The sequence below is a fragment of the Streptopelia decaocto genome, assembly GCF_964273445.1.
Source record: "Streptopelia decaocto genome assembly, chromosome: 8".
NCBI lineage: Eukaryota > Metazoa > Chordata > Aves > Columbiformes > Columbidae > Streptopelia > Streptopelia decaocto.
Window position 1 is genome coordinate 19,889,660 of NC_138662.1, and position 12,775 is coordinate 19,902,434.

Sequence of the window (12,775 nt, forward strand, 5' to 3'; positions counted from 1 at the left end):
CCGTGCCTTTCTCGTTAAGTGTGGTATAATCACAGCCCTAAATCAGAGCTGCCATCAGACACTCACAGCCGAACCCAGACTGGATCTGGTTTCACCACTGCAGCCTTTCTCTCTCATGGCTCATGTCTAAATCACAGCAGCTCTGTCTTCTGGGCCAGCAAGTGTTGCAGCTGAATTGAACAACAGTTTGGTGACCAGGATGGATCCTAAACAGAGTCCGAGCAGACATTCAGGCTCATTTCCATGTAGGAAATAAGTGGGGATTTGAATTGCAGGTAAGTATTCTGGTCCGTTTCAGTAACACGATGCTTTCAGATGCGATTAAAATGTGTTTTGTTAATATTTAAAAATCAAATAAGACATTTGCTGATAATTCCTGCTCCTTTCTTGGCCTTGTAATAAGCACATAATAAGTTCAATAGCTGGCGTTATGAGAAGCTATTGGATTTAAGCCCATCTGAACATGCAGATATCAGGACGCCTTCTGCACCTTTTGTGTGTAACGAATAGGTCTGAGTTATTATAAAGTGCTGCACAACTTCACCTCTCGGCAGGGTGTTCGGCAAACGATCCCCAGCAGAAAATACTCCCTATTGCCGAAGCCATGGGAAATACTCTCTTACTCCATTAGCCTTGCTACACTTGCTCATTTCTTTTCTTATCCCTACTAACTCAAAAGAGGAGGGAAACATATCTTCACAACCACACCAGCAGGAATTAGCCCAACTGTATTTTACAGGTAAACTAACAAATAAGAGGAGAAACCGAGCGGCCCCCGGGGACCTGAATTTGTTTGCCGCTGGGCCCTTCTATCTGCAGCTGGCATCGGCGGAAACCTGAGCGCTCCATTAAAAGTCGACAACCCCTGTGGGCTGGGGCGCGGGGCAAACAGAGCCAGCCTGTTCTGCAGACAGACTGACGGCCTTTCTCTGCCCCCACCCAGCTCGTGATGGGAAATGATGAGACTCTGAAACAAAACGCTTGAAACTAGGGCTGGGTACTCTTACCCATTGCAGCTGGTGCACCAAGGAGGTGCACATAAGGTTGCCTTTCAGGGGCTGTGTGGTGGGAAATGTGCTGAGTAGAACGCTTTAGGTGAGGATTTGGGCTTGTCTGGGGGTGCTGCTGGGAATGGGGAATAATCCATAGTGCTGGTGTGAGCCCCAGGTAGTGATGGGGTGTGCGCATCGGAAGATCTTCATTCCAAACCCTTGGGGATTGCCTGGGTAAGTTCCTGCTCTGAAACACAATGGGGACAATAATCCATTGTATTGTCTGTCTTCTCAACTGTGCCTATGGATTAATGCCTTGGGCAGCAGCTCACTCCCCTCTCGCTCACCCCAAGGAGGCTCCAGCCTACACTGTGGCGTTACCTTGCAGTAAATGTGGCTGCCCAAGGGACGCCTTGATGCTCTGGCTGCTCCCCACTCAGAAAGTAGGACTATGGGTGTCCTTGTCCCCAACACCACAGTGCAAAGTTGCACCTTGTTGGTCTTTTCTCCCAAGGAACAAGCGACAGGATGAGAGGAATCGGCCTCAAGTTGCACCAGGGGAGGTTGAGGTTGGATCTGGGGCACAATTTCTTCCCCAAAGGGCTGTGGGGCATTGGAACAGGCTGCCCAGGGCAGTGCTGGAGTCACCGTCCCTGGAGGGTTGGACAGACAGAGATGAGGTTCTCAGGGACACGGGGCAGTGCCAGGGCTGGGGTAACGGTTGGACTCGATGATCTTGAGGGTCTCTTCTAACCAAAATGATTCTATGAAACACATGGGGTTAGGGATGATTCATGTGAAAACATGTCAAATTGGATGTTTTTATCTTTCTGAAAGACAGCACATCAGCCATGGGACAGCGTGTCACACAGGAAGGACACTGGGCTTTGATGGTATCGTTGTCTGAAGGGAAATGCACGATGCTGCTCCGAGTGCAAGGGAAGTGGTCTTTCCACTCTGAGTTTGCAGATATTTGAGCGGTAGATTCATCAGTTCTCCTGTGCAGAAGAACCTACCTTTACCCCATCCTTTCTGCTCCTCCATCCCTTTATTACACCTGCTGTCTTCACCAATAGACCTCTCTGGTGCGGCCAGCGAGTTGGTATTTCTCACAGGCTTAAAGGCTCGGTTTTGTTACTAAAGGCTGGGTTTTGTTACTAAATGCTGTTTCGTTACTTGCTGTTCTTCTTTTGGAGTCTGGGTATGTGAGCTATTCCATGGTAACGCTGGAGTTGGGGGGTTTTTGGGTGTTTGTGCATAATCCTGCGATCCTTTTTATAACGCTGTCTGCTGGAAAATAAATTGTGTCAAGAGAGAGTTCCCGTAACCAGCTGCCTTTCCTTCATCTTAATCTCTAGTCGGTGTGAGTGACCTTTTGATAACTATCAAGATAGTAGTTTGTGCTCTAAAAGCTTGAACGTAGAAATGAACACTGCAAATATCCTTTTGCTTTTAGCTTTCCACCTTGTGTTGGGTATGTAGGTCGAACCGTTACTTTAATTGCATTTTGAAGGTAAAGGTGGTGTTCCATGAATGGGATTTTCAGAAGCAGGAGCCCTAAACCTGCTCCTACAGCAATCAAAGTGAGTTTTATGGCTGATGGCAGTGGGATGAATATGCCCACAGCCCAAACCAAGTCACTGCCGTAGGGCTGCACGAGTGACCTTGGTGACATCCAGGATATACTTTGATGCTTGTAGAGTCGTCTCCGAATCTCTCCTTACATATAAAGTAAACTCAGCGTCCCTGCAGAGGAGGAAAAAGGAAGGGGAAATGTCTGGGGAAGGTAGCACGTGAGCACAGCCCACTAAATGCATTTGAGTGTCGTCTTTTGATTATAACAGCGGGTGAAACGTAAGGATAACCCACTGCAAAAAACAGGCCAAGGATGGCTCTCAAAAAGTACTTCTGGCTTAGAGCCTGCGGGCCTGTTTTATGTCAACGTGACTGTGGTGGTGTGTTGTATCAAAGAACAGTCCAAAGCAGTTGCTTGTTGAATGGAGCAGTACAAGACCTTGCGAGAAGGGATTTGTGGTTGTGCTTTACTGGTACATATCGCTTAACGCAGGAGTCTTGAGGATTTTGGTGTCCTCCCTGTGCTCTCTGCTAGTCTGAGATAGCAATGGATGCTTAAGGTCTTACCTTTTTTAGGCTGTTTCTCAAATCTGTGTGAAGAATCTAAGTGAAGGTTTGTGGTGAAGAGGGTGGTGGGAACGGAGGGCAGCAAAACCATGCAGGCACTTTTGATTCATTTGTGATTAGCTTTTAAGCCCCTCTCCCTGAACCATGTGTAGGTCCAAGCCTGGCTTTGCGGCCTCTGAGACCCCGGAGGTGTTAAGAGTTGGGAAGACACAATGATCTGAATGTCAGCAAGGATCTGGCAGCCCTGCAGTCCCGTTAGCGAATCTCTCTGCTATGCACGTGTGGAATGTTGTCAGCTAGGTAAGCGGATCACGTGTCTTTTTGATCTTAGTTCCAGCTATTTGGTGTCTGTCGTTTTCAGACTCCAGAAAAATCGCCCTGGGTGTCTTGTGGTTTCAAGAGTGTCCATCCCGAAGCATTTTGGGAGATGATTTGGTTTGCACTTGTCTCTGTCTCCAGTTCTTTTCTCCCTTCGCTGTTTCATCCGACATCCTCCTGGCCAGTAGGTTGTGTTTCTTACAGCAGCAAGAGCAGAGTTAGAGGCGGAAGCAACGCAAAGCTCAGATACGTCCTCATCTCTCCTCAATCTGTTTGTCTTCCGCAGAGGCCTGATAGTGACTGACACTCACATAAACAGTGGCTAAAAGACCCGATGTGCACAGTTCAAACATCCTGTTGTGATCTGGGCACATGCACTTGATTGAAAAATAAACACCTGACATGCACAAACATCTGATGCGTTTTCCTCAGTAAAATTTCATGTCCCCATGCTGTATTTTTTTTTTAAGACCTACGGCTCATACCTATTTTTTTCCCACCATCCATAAGATATAACCTGGTTTTAATTCTGCTTCAAGCTGCTGGCTGTGACTTGATTCCTGAATGCAAGTTTGTGACTTAAATGCTTTTCTCTTTCCAGCAGTGACCCATTAAACCATTTTACACATTTTAATTTAAGCTTGTCTCTCCTGCTCAATACACTTGAGGGAAACGACAGTGTTTCAGTCTAGAAAGCCATGGAGGAATCTCTCTTCTTGCAAATTTTCCAAGACCCAACTGGATAAAGCCCTGAGCAACCTGGTCTGAACTACCGTTGCTTTCAGCGGAGGTTGGTGCTGGATGGTCTCCCAGCATCTTTTCCAATGTGAGTGGTTTTGCACCCGTGTTAGACGGTGTGCAGCCGCAGCTGAGCTCAGGTGTTTCCATGCTGGAATTTCCGTAGCTCACAAGAAAAGCAGCAGTTTCTGGGTTTCTCCCCGGGAGCTCCTTCACTTTGGAGCTGGTCTCTTGTTCTGCCAGTGAGCAGCTGAAGTGCGAGGATCTTCACAACCCGTCACGTTTTCTTTTCGTTCTGAGGGAAGATGAATGGATAAATTGCTGAAAAAGATGAATCTGGAAGGTGCAGGGAAATTCTTTTAGAGGCGTCGTTTGGAGTAAATGGGGTTTGGTTCCAGGTTCCACCTGTGCTGTCCTGACCATCCCTGGCTGTGGTAACTGGTGGATTCTCTGTTTGGGGCCTCTGATAAAACAGATTCAACGTGTGTGGCTATGGAGTCACTGACCATATGTGGTGGTTTCACTGTGCTCGTCTAAGGGACATGACGGAGAATCCCAGAGCCTTGTTTCCAGACAGAACTCCATTTGATAAGGGGATACATTCTCACCCATCTTAGGGAACAGACCTTGTGGCAAAGCCCTTCAAACTTTGTGCCTTTTTTTCCAGGTGGGCAAGCAGATGGATCAGTAGGTGCTGATGTTAGAGAGGATCAGGCTTTGAGCCTGAAGGTTCTCAGTGACAACCATCTTAGCACGTGGAAATTCTTGGTGAGACCTCTGGTAGAGACTTAGATGCGCAGTTGACGGCTTTGTCCATGGGGAGTTTGTTTTTGGTACGGGCTGCGTTGTGCGTGCTGCTCATCCCGAGCTGTCCCTTCGCTTCCCGCCATCTGCAGCGCCTTCAGAAACCTTAGATTTATCACTCTTGGACCGTCTGTCCTGTTCTGGCTTTTAAAAATACAAGCTTTTCAAAGGGTCTTTGGAACGGGCTGTGTTATTTTTGGCTGTGTCTCTTAGCGACACTCATCGCAGAATTAAAACTTCTAATTAGAAGTAAAAAAGAAAAAGCAAAGGGAGGAAAACACATCGCTGCAAAATTAAGGTGGATATTTTAGTTGCCCCACAGGCATGGAATTGAGGTCCGTTGTGGGGTTTGCCCCAGAAGACCACTGGAGAAAACGGTCACTGCTTTCCATAAGTAATCTAGAACCTTTTAATTTTAAAGCCTCAATCAAGCATCGCTGCCAAGACACTTGGATGCCGCCTCAGTTGATGCAAACATCCTAATAAGAACCATTTAAAATTTACACATACGACGTGGCGAGGACTAGACACCAGGAGAAAGCAGTAGTGCAGGCTGGCAAGGGAAAAGCTGTCATAAAAAATAGATGCGATGGAAAGAGAAATGTGACCTCGGACTTTTTGAGTGGTTCATTTTCCCCCGTGCAAACTTGTCGCAAATTGCTTTGAGATGATCAGCCGCGGGCTCTGCGCCAGAGGTTGGTGTTTGCAGATATTAGTGCGCTGCTCTTTCCTTTCTGTGGGTGTGTGGCCAGACCCTCAGACCTTCCCGCGGCCCCTTGGGCAGGGTGCGGATTGTGTGTTGGTGTTTGTGCGCCCGTGTTCACCAGAGCCCGGTGAGGCCCCGGTCGGGCTCTGCAAAGCTGTTCGGAGAAGGGAGGAAAAAGAAACAGAGAAGAGGAGATGATTGACAGTAGCCCTTTAGATTTCTGTTGTTAATGCACCAGTAATAAGATAAGCCTTATCTTTAAATGTTCATGGAATCGAGACTTTGATGGAAACAGGCTTTTGAGTTAATATATTTTTGATAGATAAAGCAGAATGAAACGGAAAGACCAGGGGAACATAGAGTATATGGAGAAAGACATTTTGCTTTTAAACCTCTCCCCTGGCGTGCTATCTCTGTGCAAGCGCTTGCAGTGCATATAGAAACGGTGCGTTTGTAAACACACCCTCCATGTGTGTGATCTGGGGGGGACGCGGGGGCCTAGAAGGGGAGTTAATTGTGTAGGAGATGGAACCTGCTGCTGCTGGTCCACAGGAGAAATCTCACCCTCTCTCCCTCCACTTCTGTTCAAGCCCAACCATTGTCAGGTGGGGAAGTGCGAGCAGACAAGAGGTTGCGACATCACACTGATTTTTGCTCCCCCCTCGTCTGTCGTGGAAAAGCGATTGTGTGCAGGCCCCTCGGAGGAGTTCGGGCAGCAAAGTTGTGTTGGTTGAGCCGCACAGGGGGAGTTTGGGATGTCGTCGTCGTTAATGGATTTCAGGTCAGGCCCGTTGTATGAGCTGTTCTGCGTGTCTGCACATTTGGATGAAATTATCTGTCGACCGTGCGTAGTACGGTGTCTGGCAAGGCCACGCCGGAGCGACACGGTCTCCTTGCAGCAAAGAGCTGCCTCCTCTGTGGCTTGGATCACAGACCCTTTGGTTGCTGTTTTTCTGCTGTGTATGTAAATCACGATGGTTGAATTTTGTCTACCCAGCCTCCTCCCTTTCTCTTACACGTCTTCAGTGAGGAGGTGAGATGCTGGGAAGACGAAGATAATTGCACTGTGGATTTGTGTCCATCCTGGTGAACACCATGCGGGCAGAGGGAAGAGCTGCTGTTCCCACCTCCCAAATGATGACCTAAGACACTATGATCAGTAATTTCCATCATAGAGAGGAAGCGGAAAGGTAGGCATGAATCAGGCCCAAATCATCATCTGCAAGACAGATGGGATCTGGTCCTGTCCTTCCAGAAATGCCGCCTCTTTGCAAGTGTCCCAGCTGTTTGTTTTGTCCGTAACCCGCACTGGACTCGGTGCGGTCTCTCCCTTTCGGGATGCGCTGGCACAGCCCCAGCATCTCACCAGATATTGCAAAACGTTACTGTAAATCCCTGCCAGAGCATCATGTTTAACTGCTGGTAAATGCTGCCTGGCAAGTGAATGGCACAGCCGGGAGGAAAAGGTTCCAGGGTCTTTGAAGACAGACAAAGGGATTAGTGAGCCTGAAAATAACTGTAATTCAGATCGACCTGGGAGAGCGAGAGACACACATTTTCATTTGATTTCACCGAATCTCAAGTGTGGCTATGACAAATCAGGGCTTTGATTTCTCCTATTGTAATAAGATCTCTTCAGCTTGGTTTGGGGTTTTGCTTGTTTTAAGAGGTTATAAAGTCAGCTCTGAAAATGAGACTCATGGGCCAAAAGCTTTGGTTCTTTTCGGAGTTGGTGGCAGAAATCTGACTTAATGCCATCAGGACTGACATCAAAGACGCATAATTTTTCAAGGAGTAGTTTTTCACGGAACAGACTAAAATGTAGTGGAATACGAATTCCTCGTGTGTTGATCATTTAATTTTCTTGCTGCCTTTCCCTGAGAATTGGGCTCGTGGCTCTGGCTTAGCCCTGGTTGGGGTCGCACCGATGGGGTTTCTGAAATGAGCGTCCTTGGAACAGTTTTCACTGGCAAAGCTCTTCCATTAGGGACAAAACGCATTTTAGCAACCTGCGTGTATGTTGGTTAGAGCGTATTTGTGTAATTCACAGACCTCTATATTTAATTAACATAAAACAGCTGTCTTGAATCTAAGAAGCTATCTAGTTGCAATTAGTTCTTGTTTGCTAATTAATTACCAATGGATGATTAAAAACTTGTTTACTGAGGTTTAGCAGCTATCAAGACGCACATCTAGTACTCGGGGGATTTCCTATGCAGTAACTGGATTGTTGAATTAAATTCTTATTGGAGACCTTTAAACTGTGACCAAGAAGCTGCTGTGCAGCTGGAGCTTCCTCCAGGAGCTTGTCCGTGTCCTGCTGATCTGCTGCCGTGGGTAGAGCTGTTCCTAAGCGGTAGAGCTGTTCCTAACCAGTAGAGCTGTTCCTAAGCGGGGAGGTTACGTGGACCCTTCTGGCTCCCTGGGGTGAGTAACTTGTTTCCTTCTGCAAATTCAAGGTAAGGAAAACCAGGGTCTCAGGTCTTGGCTGTGTTGGTAGAGCAGCTCTGCTCCCATCTGACCATCGTGCTTCATCTTTGTCTCTTCGCTGGTGCTCATCACATACTCCAGACAGACGGCCATCCATGGAGTCTTCCTTTTTAATCAAGATTAATTTGTGACCTGGCTTTTGCTTCTTTATGTAGGTTTTTGGTTTTGCCTTTATTTTGTTTTGACCATTTGCTGCGGGGCTTTGTTGAATGAACTCTGTGGGTTTGTGTGCAGATTTAGTCCCTGCGGTTACGGTCTCTTTGGTCACCTGAGTTTTTGCTCGCCACTTGATGAAAGAGAACAAGATTTATGGGGGCGATTAGTGGCTTTTTTGGGTAACGGGCTTGAAAAGGCTTGAGAAAGTGGTGCCTTAGCTGCCTTCTCCAAGCCAAGTTCTTGAGGTGTGTGGAGATGTGCAACCAACATGGGTCCGGACAGCTCAGGGCAAAACGACAGACAGGAAAGTCAGACACCAGTGTTGGCACAAAGAAACTCTTGGGTTTACTGGTGGAGACCGGTTTCCTATAGACTGGTGTGAACCAAAGCTGTTCATGCAGGTGCTGGTGAATAATACGGGACAGAAGGGTGGTTTCTGAGCGCAGGGATGGGTTCAAAAGCTGCCGCGCAGGATCTATCACCCAGGGCTGCTCTTCGTTTTGGTGCCTGGCCTGGAGCTCTCCGGGGGAGCAGCAGGAGAGGACCCTGCTAGGATTTCATGGAACCGTTTCATCCGTTCTTTCATTTTTCTCTGGTGTTTTCCCTATTTACAAGCCTGAGGTTTGGATTGCTTTCCCAGCGGCCTCTCGCTACGCAGAGCTGGCAGGAAGGAGAGAGAGAGAGAGAATGAGCAACTGCAGCAGAAAAGTGATTAAAAAGAATAATTAGCATTTGCCCCCGATAAATGAGCAAAGCCATTAATTAGACTGATTTACTCCTGGCTTTTTTTTTTCCCTTCTCCCTTTTTTTTCTCTCTCTCTCTCTCTCTATTTTTTTTTCCTCTTTATCAAATGGCAGCGCCGTGACTGCCCCTTTGGTACGTTTTCATCAGCTTTTCACCGCTTGTCAGAGCTCCAACAGCCTCCTTTCGCAGAGCCCCGGCAGCCTCTCGTAGCTAATGGATATGGAACGCGGCCAGAGCCGATAGCTGCGCGATCCACGCTGCCTTACAGGTGTTTCCATCACTGCTGCCGAATTATCTGCCACTGGCTCCCCGTCCTCCTCCTCCTCCTCCTCTTTTCCTCCTGTTTTCGCCCTTCTTTGCGGTGTTCTAGAAGTAATTATAGTTTAAAGAAACCACCAAAACTCGCTGGCAGATTTTTAGGGGTTTGATTTAACGCAACGCGATGTCCCGGCGATCAAATCAATTCCTTGTTTTGGCACGGTGACAAGCGGCGCCGCCGCTGCTGTCGCCTGTTTGAATGTAATTACCAGGATGAAAGGGAGAATTTTAATTAAGACAATTTCCCCCCCTACACCTTCTTCCCTCCCCCTTATTCAAATCATGAGCTGGGGGCTGCGGGATTTTTTTAGTGTTTTGTTTTTGTTTTAATTTTTTTTTTTTTTTATTAAGAAATATTAGTAATCATCAGTCTATTGCATATTATATCATGACCATATCTCCTCCCGCTCCCACCCTGCTGGGAGCTGGCTGAAGGTGCAGAATGGGGAAACGATACCTACGTGGTCTCAAATGGGGGCTTGGCGCCTTCCAAGCAAACACGAGCATAAAAGACCTTGTTTCAAATCTAAATGGTGCAAATACGGTCACTGGCACGTACATGGCGCTTGGAACCTTTTGTGATTAATTATTCTATGCATTCCTGTAATGCCCAGAGGCCAGATTCTTCATGCTGCTTAGGGCAGTGGAGGCAGAGACGGGCCCAAGTGATTGCGGGGAGCCAAACACCACAGAACCGTTGCAAAATCTGGATTTAACCTTCATTCTTCAGGCCCACCTCTCGTTTAAGGAGGCGTTTGAATTGTGTGCTGGGAAATGGATAAGAGAAGGTGCTTCTGAGGTAGGAGGAGGAAGAAAGTTGCTCACCAAGGGGGGACATGAAGTGAAATGGGAGAAGAAAATGCTGGGTGGTGTTAGAAGGAGAAGCCAATGGCAGCTACTGTCATGGAGCTTGGAAAATAAGGGAATGAGACTTTATCTGGATTGAGCTTTACTCTTCAGGCTTGAGCAAATACAAATGGGTATTTCTTATGAACCTCTGGCACAGGAGCTGCACTGGTGATTGGTTTTGAAAGTAAAGACCGTGAATTAGAGTTAAGGCTTTGTGGGGACAATGTGGGGTGCTGAGCTAAAGACCTTGGGGGTAGTTGACCAGATTGTCTAGTCATCTGGTCTAGGTGGTTATTTTGGTTTTTATCTCGGGGGGGTTGCATACCGGGGATTATTTTAACTGGCTGGTGTCTTGGAGAGGACACGTTACCCTGCCACTCTGTCATCTCTCTGCTCCTGAATCCCACCAGCGTTTGTAAATGTTATACAGAGATCAGGTTCTCTGGGGCTGCACCGCAGTGCAAAGGCGGCACCTGGGAAAGGAGCACAGAGAGGAGATTTTCTCATTCTTCATAGGGAGGGTAGGGGACATTGTCCCAGTCCTGCTGTTTGCCCGTATCTGGTTTCACCCCATATGTTCCATCAGAAAACCCCTGTGCTCCCAGGCATGGGCAGGTCCGTGAGCAACCAGAGAGGCTGGTGCAGGGTAATTCCAACTGCATCTTCCACCAAGGGCAGGCAGCGCACTCAAAATACACTTCTTAACCCGCAGTGTTGGCACCGGGGCAGAGCTGTTACTTGGGATTGAAACGAGGTCCTCGATGGGCTGCTGCCGAAGGGGGCTACCAAAGAGAAAATTCATTTCCCAGCTGTGCTTTTGTACCACGTCTCACATCAGCAGGAGGTAATTTAGACCGATCTGAGTGCTCGATTTCCCCAGAACAACTTCAAGTTTATGTGCAAGTATCTAAGCTGTGAATTCCGTGGCAGGTTTCTGGATCCCCAGGCTCCCTGTGCTCACCCTGGTAGTGCCTGCCAGAAAAATGAAGGAGCCAAGCTCTGTTGGAGTCTCTTCACTTGTTCGGTGATATTCCGAGGGGTTACAGCTCTGCTTCCCACCTTGCCCGTCACACCGGCTGCCGCGGAGCAGCGGAGCTCCGGCATTTGGGCAGATTGAAAGAGCCAAAACAAGGGCACTGGTAGAACTTGAACCTTGGCTGAACGGCTGCCCTTGTCCTCCACAAAGAAACTCTTCCTGCTTATAAAATCCATGCGTTTACACCTGCACTTTTAAGTCCAAAGTGGAAAATTTCCTTCTCTAGGAATTCCTGAGTTGGGGGACAGGTGGGGAGTGAGCGCCAGGGTTACTGGATGGAGGAGGTCAGGGGGGTCTAGGTGAGGAATAAAACCAAAGACAAGATGCTAGGGCAGAGAAGAGGGGTATATCCTTGTGCTTTAAAGGCCTTGGGCTCTGCTGGGTCTGTCCTAAACCTGGCATTGCCATTCTCAAGCTGGCATCGCCCACCACAATGGCCAGTTGTGTTGGAAGAGGCGGTTTCATTTGGATGCCGGCCCTGCAGGGTTTGCCGGAGCAAGGACCGGTACGCGCACCCAACCGCACACAAACAGATGCAGTAATCTGAATTATCCGTGTGCAACCCAGGTCTCTGGTTTGCTCAATCCCGGAGTGGAAATTGTGCCTGAGGTTAATGCACTGCAAAGAATGTACGGGAAATGTTTCGCATTTTAAACAAATAGAAATCAGTGCGTATTTTTTTAACGCTTGCTGACCAGCTCTTCACATCCTGTTAAGCTAAATATTTGCACGGTAGTAGTGCAAGAGGGCTGAGCGAGGAACCCCTGTGTTTCGTTTGGGTGGCTGTATATTGCGATCAGCTGCTCTTTCCTCTTCTGTCTGTTTTTTTTAGCAGGGTCAGGACGAGTTTCACAGTCCGAATGGTTCACTGCAATTCTCTACAGGATATCCTCATTTTACTTTAATGGGGAGGAAATTAATGAAACATACAGGCCCTGGGGCTTCGAATACTATACATTAATATTATCCCAACGCATTGTGGTATGTGAGCTCTCTCAGACTAAACTTTACACTGGGTAGAGGAAGTTGTGATCAGATTCAGGTGCCTGTGAAATTTAAGTGGTAGTGGGGAGAGGGCAAAAAAAATAAAGGAAAAGAGAAGCTTGAAGCAGTTTCCTTCCGTTTCAGCCCCCGATCAGTGTGAGAACAGGGATGGTTCAAATGGGATCAGGTCAACATAAACCAAACAAACCGCCGTGACTCCTAGGACAGGACTTTTTAGCTGTGTTTGTGTGTCTGGGAAGCTCATTCTGACTTGTTGGTTACCTTCTTTGGAGCCTGCGAGCACACCAACGGTGATGTGTAAGACAGCGGTGGCTTTGCGGAAGATGGGCTGCAAAAGGCTTGTAAATCTTTCCACCTTCCTTTCCTCCTAATGACAACCACTGCAAGTGCTCTCCAATGCCTGCAAAGCAGGCAGGCAGTAAAATGGGAGAGCATCGCAGCCTTAAAAGAGAATGAAGTCCGGCTTTAGTTTTCTC